Genomic DNA, 11,593 nt, shown 5'->3' with positions numbered 1-11,593 from the left:
GTCTTGATTTCCAAACCCACTTACTTTCTTTTTTTTTTATTGCATTTTATCTTACTGTTGTGTAAATTTTTAGAAAGTAGCCTTAAATAATTTTTGGAACAAATATCGACCAAATTTAAATAAGTAAATGTATGAGTAGGCACCTCTGTGTACTAGAGTATGCCTCCTATCCTATGGGGCAGGCTTCTCTTCCTTCTTCAGCAGCAGGGGCAGGTAAGTTCAACTTCTAGGTCTTACGTTGGGTTCCTTTGAGTTCCCACACAGTGGAAATGACTTGTAAGGGTGTCTGAGCTTGTATAGGTTATTGATCAATAAGACTGTCATTTAGGGTGTGTGTGACAGAAGCTTGGGGGGGTGTCACATGGCACATGACTGAAGGGAGATAGAGTTGAACCTAATGTTTTCTGCCAGAAAGGCAAATGGGGCTATAATTTGGAGACCAATACCCAGTGGAGAGTATTGATGACTATGAAATATTTGTAACATGGTAACTATGAGTTGAATCTGGTGAGGGCCCATCCTCATTCGCCAAACTCATCTCCACTCTAGAATCCTAAGGAATTTATGCACAGGGACACACCAGATACATGGGCAGTATGATTAGCTTGCCCTTCAACCTCAAATCCCCAAGTCTTTCCTACCATTGTGCTGGACTCACGAATTTCAAATGAACTTTCTTGTCTCTTTAGCACAAATCATGTTTGTTACGGATTGAATTTTGTCCCCTCAAAATATGTGTTGTAAATCCTAAACTCTATGCCTGTGGTTAAAATCCCATTGGGGAATGGACTGTTGTTGTTATGTTAATGAGGCAGGATTAGTGTAGGGTGTGTTTTGAGTCAGTCTTTTTTGAGATAAAAACAAGGGAGAGAAGCAGAGATGGGAGAAGAGAGATACCAAGCCACATGAAGATTGCCCAGGATCAGAAACTCAAAGAAGACAAGGACCTTCCTCCAGAGCTGACAGAGAGAGAAAGTCTTCCCCTAGAGCTGGCACCCTGAATTTGGATTTCTAGCCTCCTAAACTGTGAGATAACACATTTCTATTTGTTAAAGCCACCTATTTGTGGTATTTCTGTTATAGCAGCACTAGATAACTCAGTGTTCTAAAGGCAGTCTTATATGATCTTACCTTTTCTCCCTGAGCCATCCCCTAAAGGCAGGAGAAAAAAAAGAGAATGAAGGATAAAGGGTGCCTTTCTTCCCTACAACCTAGAACAGAAGTGAGCTAAGTTATCCACTCCTCACTTTCCTTCTCCTTGGCTGCGCTCTTGTAAACTAGGCTTGGCCATCCAAGAATCAGGAAGTACTCTCAGGCCTTATGGTGACTGTTACTTTAACCAAGACAATTTCTAATGTTACAAATGGTTAATGCGCTTGGCTGCTAACTGAAAGGTTGGAGGTTCAGGTGCATATAAAGATGCTTTGAAAGAAAGGCCTGGCAACCTACTTCCGAAAAATCAGCTATTGAAAGCCCTATGCAGTTGTTTACTCTGACACACATGGGTTCACCGTGAGTCAGAATCACTTGATGGCAACTGGTTTTATTTCTAATGCACATACTTCTCCCACCAGAATCTACCTTTCCAGTATAATGATTTATATGTTCCTGGGGCTTTATTTGTCACTGACTGTTACTAGAGCATCTGTTAGAGATAAAATAGAAAGTAGAGAGAGGGGGTCTCTGAGCTGCTGCCAGAGTTTGGGGATGCATAATTCTTCAGTTAGCATTGGCCGCTGGCCTCTCCTGGGGCATCTGGGCTATCACTTCTTCTTTGCTGACTATTGCTTCATGCTTTTATTTTGCTAATATTGCTTTGTTGGTGTATTTAATAAAGGTTTTGCTCAACATTCTGTAGATCCTAAGCTTGTTTGTGTAAGCCCTCCAGAGGATAGGTCAAGAAAACCATGTTGGAAGCTGTATTTCACTGAACTAGATACCCAGATGCCTGTCCTCAGTTGACCTGTGGCCAGAGAATTCTGGCCAAGGGCTTGTCAAGGTGGAAAGTAACACATTCCTATCACAATCAGAACAAAGACATCAGTCAGGGTGTTAAAACTTTTTCCAAATCTCACAATAGGTGGTCAGCCAGTCAGGTGGCCCACGAACTTTTGTAGAATTTTCACCCATGAAACTCATTAAACAGGTGTCAGTTGTTCATGTGTAACTTCCAAATGTTATCTGTACAACATAAACTCTACTACCTGCAAATAGAATGGGCTCACATACAGTTCCCTGAACTCTATACATCTCTCTGTACAATCTTTCATGAAGACAAGAAGATGGGACATGCTGGGGCTTTTACAGTCAGGAAGGTTTCTTCAGGCAGAAAGATAAAACTGAATTGCCAACTTGCCTACAGTGAAATGAAGGGATATGAGTTGCTGTACAGCCTTTCCATCACCCATACATTTAGCATGCGTCTGTAATCATAGGCTCTGAAAGAAATTAGGCCTGTGCACGTAGAAGTCAGACCAAGAGCCTGTAAAAAATATTATACAGTAAATCATTAAATAATAAAGCGTTGTGATGTAAGATTAGGGGGTTGTACCAGATTATCTATTGTTGCAGCCATTTAGTGATTCTGGCTTTGACATTAAAGCCAGTAATGAATTTAAGTTGACATGACCACAGTCTTTGAAATTGTGGTAACAGCTCTCCATAGGCATTCTCTAGGTTTCTGGGCCTAATTAGACCTGTTACCTAGAATATGTACAACAGAATTTTGTTTAGGAAAAGACCTCAGCAATTTGAAAGTATGGTGAATGTTTAAAGAGCCAAAATTGCTTTTCTGAAGAAGAAAAGGTGAAAGGGCTGGCCTAACTGCAGTCTCTCATCTAGATAAATGAAGGCAGAAATACAACTTGAAATCCAATTTAGAGTTTGTTTACCAAAAAAGAAAGCAAAAAATCCCACCTTTTGTGAGTTAGACTTTCCTTATGACATGTGATGCTATTTCACTCAAACTGAAAACCTACTACCGATTCAATCTGTTTGGGATCTGCTGTAATATGTGAGAGGGCTGTGGAGTTGTGGAAAGTTTTCTGCAATAGGTACCTGAAGACCGAGTTTGAACCTGGTTCTTACAGCTTCTACCTGGATGGCTTTGGATGAGTCATTTACTCTCTCTGAACCTCAGTTCTTTCATGTGTAAGAAGTGAATTCCACCCAGCCTTACAGGGTATGTAAAACCAAAAAAACCAAACCCATTGCCATTGAGACAATTCTGACTTGTAGTGGCCCTATAGGACAGAGTAGAACTGCCCCGTAGAGTTTCCAAGGAGTGGCTGGTGGATTCGAACTGCTGACTTTTTGGTTAGCTGCCAAGCTCTTAACCACTAGGCCAACAGGGCTCCACAGGGTATGTTAAAGCACCTTTAAGTATTATGGAAATACAGGGCAAGTGAAAGAAAAGAAAGCGGAGGTATCTCTTTTGATCAAACTCCTTCACTGCCTTGGTGACCCAGCTTCAGTACTTCATTTGCAAAACAATGACAATTTCCCTAAAAGTTTTAAGCACCTTCTGTGGGCATCTGCTGTCATGAAGCTTCAAGCTTCCTTTAGTCTGATCTATTTGAACGTCTTAGACTTTTCATCCAAAAATGAAGGTGGCTTGAAACCTTAAAAACTGGTTTGACTTAGATTAGGGCCTAAGACTCATCACAGTAGCCCTTTCCCCTCTGTTCCGTTCTTCAAATGAGGATTTCTCCAGACAAGGTTCATGATAAGCCTAGCCTCTTCCTAGCAAAACAGCTATTTTTTCTATTTTATTCAGAAAATTTCAAAAGTCACAGGACCTTCTAGATAAATACCTAACACTATTTGACCTAGACAAAAATAAGCATTTTAAAGGAATAGACTGATTTTTTCCAACTCAATCAAATAATGTAACCTTTGAAAGTAACCAACTTTATTACATGGCTTCTGAGGACTACTTCTTTCACTTTCCTTGATACTTTCATTAAAACAAGCAAATGAGCACATCTGATTTGGAAGCAAAGTAAAAATATTTCTTTTCCAAGCCATCCTTATCAAAGATAAATTCCTTCTGCAGAATGATGGTTCTTAGAATCACATATGATCCTCTCTCCTGATGAGTTTCTTCAGATTCCAAAATTGTTAGGAAACAGGAAATGCTATCCGGAAAACTCCTCCAACCTCTCACAGGCACGCCCAGAAATCTAGCTATGAAAACAATCTTTCTGAAAGGTGATGTCTGGGCCTCTTTTGTGACACATCTAAGTTGATCATACCTGTGATACCTCCTTATCAAACCAACCCCATTGCTGTTGAATTGATTCCGACTCATGGCAACCCCATGTGTTACAGAGTACAACTGTGCTCCACAGAGTTTTCTTAGCGGTAATCTTTATGGAAGCAAATCACCAGGCCTTCTGTGGCACCACTGGGTGGGTTCAAATCACCAGCCTGTAGGTTAGTACAAATGATTTGCATCACCTAGGGACCTTTCTATCTCCTTAGATTTCACTTTATTGCAGCACTTGCCTATGGCTTAAAATGGGCATTTAAAGGTAGTTAAGAGTACAAATTCCAGCTCTGCCTTTATTTAGCTATGTGAAAGAAAAAAAAATAATAACAAACATCTTATTTTGATTTTAAGGGATATTTCTTACCCATGAAACCAAAAGTTAATGGGAAAAGAAAAAAGCCTGACCCAAACTGCAAAAGCATTAACTTTTTTTTTCACCAGAAGCTGCTCTACAGCATTGTAAATTTGTCTTTTCCAGCTAGAAAAGGATAGTCAATAACAAACACATTACCTGGTGAGTTAATGAAAAAGACTGTGGGCATCTTTAATTTTAATTTCAAGAGGTCTCAAAGCTACAAATGGGTACAGGGCCAAATCTTCGGAGTTACCTTTTTAATGCTAACTCGGTAATCGTTAATTACTTGATCATTATGGAAACTCGTATTCATCAAGGAAAAAAATATTTAAGCTTCTGGAAAATCTCCAGTCCTCAGGAGCGTCTTTTTTCTTCACTCATGGAAGACTCCGCTCCTCCAATCTGCAAACTGTTTATTAAATTATGAAACAATCGAATATTGTATTCTTGTTTTAAGATAATTCAAAGGTTTATTTTTAACAATTGTTAAGTGGCCTACTTTGGACTACTTGCTTTTAGAGGTGAAATGATCTTCCTGAATGCATACAGAATGATTGCTTGGATTAAACCTTATGTTTCAATTTCTTTGAGTTTTGATTATTTTTAACAGTAGCAAGAAAGTCCCACTCTGAACTTAAAGGTAATGATGTATGCTATGGAGCAGTAAAGAGCACTAGTTGAATTTATTTATTTTTTAATCATCTGTAGAAACTTTGCAAGGAGAGTCTATTAGAAAATGCTGTATTTAGAACAGTGCATTACGCTTGCAGTGAGAGAAAGCTCCAGGCGATTTACATATATTTCACCTGGAGTATTAAAATGTGCAATGATTTAAATACATATATCCCCACTGCATTGTAAGAGGAGGCAATGTGTTTAGTCCTTACCGAAAGTAAGGGAGAGTCTTCATGCTTGCCTTAGTTCAGTCCACCTCTAACTTCTGACAGACTATCCAATAAGGATAAGAGGCACTGTGGATCACAGTGATTTCAGAATAGCCCAGAGGCAACAAGCCAGGAAGGAACCTGTTCTGAGCTATGGGGATCCAGAGCCTGAGCCTGAACTGGTCCTTCGTGCTTCACTCCTTGTCAGTGTCTCGCCCAATGCCAGTGGACTGGGGGTCTCCTGGCCATAGCCTTGGGGCCCAGGGCAGGCCAGTCTCTTCCTTAGCCCTACAGGGAGACCCCATAGCCTGCACAGAGCTGAACCGGTCTTTAAGTGCTGGGCACTGGGCTGACGTAAAGCAGTGCTTCTGAAATCCTGTGCAAAGAATCATCTGGGGCTCATGTTAAAATGCAGGGAGTGACTCAGTAGGTCTGCGGTGGACACGAAACCTGCATTTCTAACAAGTGTCTGGTGATGCCTGGCTCATGGACACCACTGAACACTAAATACCTGAAGCAGTGAGTCTCAACCTTGCTGCCCATTAGAGTCACCTGGAGAGCTTTTAGAACCATACAGATGCCTGAATCTCTTGATGGTTGGAGCCCAGGCATCACTGGTTTTCTAGAAGCTCCCCAATCACTGACTGGGGCTGAAAACAGCTCATCTAAGGGTCCAATTCACTGTAAAGCAGAAGCCCAGCCTCAAATGAATAGGTTCCTGCAGATGACCAGACTTAACCTTGGTCTTGTCACTTTCAATTTTCTTGTCCTCCATGACCAGAAAAAGAAAACAAAAAATGCTGAAGGTATTTTACTGCTGAAGGCAATGTACTGCCATCCCTCATTTTAGTCAATACTTTCAAGAAAGGAAAGAGGAAGGAATATTCTCTCCTCTTTGTACCTCGCCAGCTCTTAGCACAGGGTCACGGACACAGGTTGTCAGCACTTGGTAGTTTGTGATGTTGAGTTTTATTTCCTCTCCCTAACCCTGAAAGAGGTGCTAGTAAGCAGTAATCTCATCTGAAGATGGAAGAGAAGCAAGGGGTCTGGAGTATTCAAAACCTTACCAGTGAAAGGACAGTGAGAATGGTTTCACAATTTGAAGAATGTAATCAATGTCACTGAATTATACATGTAGAAATTATTGAATTGACGTGGTTTGCTGTATATATTTTCACCACAAACAAAACAAAAATCCTGACCAGTGCTGAGACCTAGCAATTACTGGTGGTCTACTATCAATAAAATGACTCCAGAATCAGATCAAAAGAGCAATAAAGTGTCTTTCAGATTCTTAATGACCAGAAAACAAATCAAAATCGTCTTCAGCATTTGATTTTAGTCAATACACTCAAATTATGAAAGTTGGTGATTCTATTCAGACAAAAATAATATGTATCTACAGATAGCATTTTATAGTCATTTACACCTACAAAGTATAAAGTTTTCATAAAGTAGTTTAATAAATATATTAAGGCTTAAGGTAATCATTATTTTAAGCAGATGATAGTTTACATACTAGTTTACTAGTAAATCCTAAACATACTAGTTTACATTTAGAATCTTTAATAACAAAAAGTTTACCATCTTACAGTGAAGGATACAAAACATTAGCTTGCCCCAGTTTTTTTCTTTTCCCCCATTCAACGTATCTTCCTTCCACCTATATCTGATGGACAAAGAATGATCTAGATTTTTTGATAGATTGAGAAAACACAGTTGTTAGGTGTGATTTGAAATGTTTACTTTTTCAGCAAAAAACTTTCACTGAGTTGCCTGGACAGTTAGTAATGCAGCTTACAAATAAGTAAAACTGAAACTAGTGATTTAAAAGTTGATTTAAATAGAACAGCTGTACAAGGTACTGAGGAAGGGGAACAGTTACTTTTCATATATCCCAACATTGAGGCAGGAGCCCTACCACAAGGAAGGTGTCAATAATCTACTGTCTGTAAGGAAGTAACCAGTCAAGTCATCTAGCACAATACCCTTGCTAATCTAACACCCACTAAGGCATTTTGCAGGGACCCTCTCATCAATGTTATGACTCCCCAGCAGGAGGGAGTCACGGATATGGCTAAGCACCTCAGGTCTGCATAGGCAAAAACCCAGCCATCAGAACAGACTGCCCACATGTGTTGATGGAGAAGGCTTGCTCACAAATCAGCCTGGCAGTGTTCATCCCACACGCCGAGGCTGTCCAGTGGAGGAGCACAGGAGGGTCCTGAAAGAAGCATTTGCAAGAGGAGAAACAAGTCCTGACGTGTGTCCAGTTGTAAGGGTTTCCCCAATAGTCAGAGTCCTCCTGAAGACCCTAGATGGACTCCAGGATCCAATCACTGCTAGACAGGGGTGAGACAGGCAGTGCCATGTCCCTTGGGCCTTGCTCCCTCCTGTCATGGAGCCGGCTCTGCTCCTGGAAATACTCCTCCTCATCATCAAAGAAGCCGTTTTCCAGCGTGTATGAGCAGTCTGGGCTGGAGGCTGCCTGGCACGCTCCCTTGTACTCCTGAATTGACTCGTAGAGGCTGTAGAGTTGACAGAGGAGGGACATGTCCAGCTGTCGGAGGCCAACCTTGTGGAGAGGCGAGGAGATAAAACCAGAAGTCAACACGGGTTAATTTTAAGATTGCGTACTCCACTAGCAACATGCTGATGGCTGAACATTCGTTCCATACAGCTGATGACTCAAAGCATTGCTGGATGCTTTGCACTTCTAGTTTTGACAAAATCTTAATTGAGTTTCCCCAGACCTCAGACAATTACTCAGTGTGTCAGGGAAGGATTACAACTGTGGGGCAGTGAGCCCCAGCCTGTGGAATTACCTGGCGCTCCTGAACACAGTTGCTGATGCAACAGTATTGCACATCTGGTATCTCCACCTGGTTTCACTTTGAACACTAACATGCAGATGTGTCATTTTCTCTCCCTGTGGTCAGATGAAGGGAAGACCCACACTGCCTTCCCTAATATGGCATCAGGATCCCAAGAGACCCGGTCATTCTTACAGCTCCCTGGGCAACAAGTGCCCTCTTGCCTGTGGCAGTTGTTCACCAGTCAGCATCACACACTGCCTCCTGGGGCACCGCCTTTTGACCAGGCCGACCCCTAGGCTCTCAAGAGAAGAGACCAGTGGTCAGACCCTTCCTCCTGAGAGGCTCCGTCTTACTGAGACAGTCTAACCCAGGAATGGTTGTGGGAGCACTCCTCAGAGCAACCAACAGAAGAAAGCCTAGTAAGGTAAGGTCCCCTAGAGTTCTCCCTGGGAGTTATTTTCATGAGTGGTGAAGAAACCACAAACATTAACAAGTTAGATATCTGATTATCTTCAAATTCCTCTCTTCCCCACAGCCCACCCCAGGGAAGGAGCACAGAGTCCTACAGTGCATTGTTACATCGATCCCACAAAGAGAAGGGTTAATGCATTTGGCAATGCAGTATATACCGGCGCATCCTAAACTTCCAAGTGTATGAGAAGTCCTTGAGCATCTTGTTAAAAGTGCAGATTCTGGTTTGGCAGGTTGGGCTACTGGCAGTCCAGGCTTCTAACAAGCTCCGTGGTGGTGCTGATGCAGTATGCTGCCTGCCCACCTCATTCTGAGTAGCAGGGAAGAACGTCTAAACATGGTACCAGGAGACCTGCCTTCTGCAACTTGGACCTTAAGCAAGTTACTTACCAACTCTGTGCCATGGTTTATGTCAAAAAGGAATAGTAATTTCTCTTACTAAGTTATTAGAGGGATCAAATGGAATATTAATTCATTTCAACAAACAGCAACCGAATGCCTCCTGTATACCAAGTGCTGTGCTAAGTGCTAAAGGTCCTTGGTATATGCACATATAAAAATGCATAGAAAGCATTCATGACTCATTAATCTAGTAAAGAGGTTTTCCCCATAAGACAGACTTTCCAGACTTTCGCAAAAGGAGAGCTGAGGCCAGGAGAGAAGCATCATCTTGTGACAAGACTGGGTGTTGAATTCCAGGTTATTCTTCATACCCTTAACCAACGTAAACCATCAAGTAAACACTGGCAATGTCTCTACTACAGCCTGAATAAACTATAAAAAACAGAACTATGTTATGTTTATATAGTGTATTCTGTTGAGAAACTCAATGCAAGATTTTCCAATACAGGCAGTCTGTTTTTACTGTAGCAACCCCACATTACTCTAGAATTCCTTCTACCCTGTTGTTGTTGTTAGGTGCCATCAGTTCAGTTCCAACTCATAGCGACACTATGTACAACAGAACAAAACACTGCCTGGTCCTGCGCCTTCCTCATGATCGTTGCTATGTTTGAGCCCATTGTTGCAGCCACTGTATCAATCTATCTCTTTGAGGGTCTTCCTCTTTTTCACTGACCCTCTACTTTACCAAGCATGATGTCCTTCTCCTGATAACATGTCCAAACTATGTGAGACAAAGTCTCGCCATCCTTGCTTGTAAGGAGCATTCTGGCTGTACTTCTTCTAAGACAGATTTGTTCATTCTTTTGGCAATCCATGATATATTCAATATTTTTCACCAACACCAAAAAGGCATCAATTCTTCAGTCTTCCTTATTCACTGTCTAGCTTTTGCATGCATCCTTCTACCCCAGAACTCCTAAAAGCCACAATTGGGGTGCATAGTCTCTAGGCCCAGCTTTGCTACTCTTGATGGCTTTGTGGAAGGTCCTCGCCCTCAACTGGCCTATACAACAAGAGGCTTAGGCTGTGTCATCTATGGCTAGTTCAAAGACTTTGAGACTCCAATAGTAAACTGTTGCTTCTTTGTCCTTTGTTCTTTGCAATGAGTTGCAACTGCCTAGAAGAGAGTTCCCAAGAAGAGGGCACAGACTTGGCTCAGTGGCATCCTACTGTCAAAAGTACATCTTTAAGAGGTAAGAAAGGAGCCCTGGTGGTGCAGTGGTTAAGCACGTGATTGCCAATCAAAAGGTCCGTGATTCAAACCTACCAGAGACTCCACGGGAGAAAGATGTGGCAGTCTGCTTCCGTAAAGATTATAGCCTTGGAAACCCTATATGCAGTTCTACTGTGTCCTATAGGGTCGCTATGAGTTGGAATCGGCTCAAAGGCAACAGATTTGTGTTTTTTTTTTGTTTGTTTAAGAGGTAAGAAATGGGTAAACCAAGATGCCCAGGCCACCACCACATACCTGCCTATGGTCAGATACCATCACTACTTTCCCTGAATTAGCACGTGAGTATGCATGTGGAACAGGAGGGAGGGAGGATCCTGACGTGTGTTTTCAAAATTACCCCTAGATGATTCTGATGCCCAGTTCTAGTTAAGAACCAGAATTCTTCACACAAATACCTATCTTTCCTGGGCAACTTACACTCCTTGTAATCACTCAATTTTAGGCCAGCAGAGACAGGAAAACACAGAATTAAAACTGCAGGATCTGAAGCCTGCCTGCCCACATTCAGATCCTGGCTTTGCCACTTGTTAGCTGTGAGACCTTGGACAATTGCCTTATTTCTAAAAACAGCAACAACTGCTGCGATTATTTATTTTCATTATTCCCCATTATGATAGCCTGCTGAATCCCATCTTGGAAGTTAATGGCACACACAGGATCATCTGGGTAGCAGTAACTAGTGCCGCTCTGTTACTCCCTTCCCCTCCATTCAATGCTAAGATGGAAAAGCAACCCAGGTAGCGTGAAAGTACCCCCCGTCATCTTAGGTAAGAAGACCTCTAGTGTAACCAAACAAGATGAAACCGAACCAGCAAAGCTGCCTTATGAGAAGCAAAGTGGTCACTGCAGAGTTTCCAACAGGAAAGGCCCTTGGATGTCTCTTACCTCAAAACTGAAAAGGTAGGAGCCCAGTACCTCCCAAGCCAGGACATTCTTTTTCAAATAGATGTAACAATTCCTCACACAGTGAAAATCTACCAGCATGTAGGTTCTACAGAGCTCTCTGTGCTACATGAAACCTTTCAACATACAAACAAATCTAAGTTCTCTTTCATAACGACACTTTAAATATTTGAAGATAATTTTCATTCACTCGTCCCAACCCCTAAAAAGTAAATCTTCTCTTTTCTAAGCTAAATATCCTCAACTATTTTCATT

This window comes from Trichechus manatus, unplaced genomic scaffold (assembly GCF_000243295.1).
Source record: "Trichechus manatus latirostris isolate Lorelei unplaced genomic scaffold, TriManLat1.0 scaffold00021, whole genome shotgun sequence".
In the NCBI taxonomy this organism is placed as follows: domain Eukaryota; kingdom Metazoa; phylum Chordata; class Mammalia; order Sirenia; family Trichechidae; genus Trichechus; species Trichechus manatus.
Note: the sequence above shows the minus strand (reverse complement) of the source record.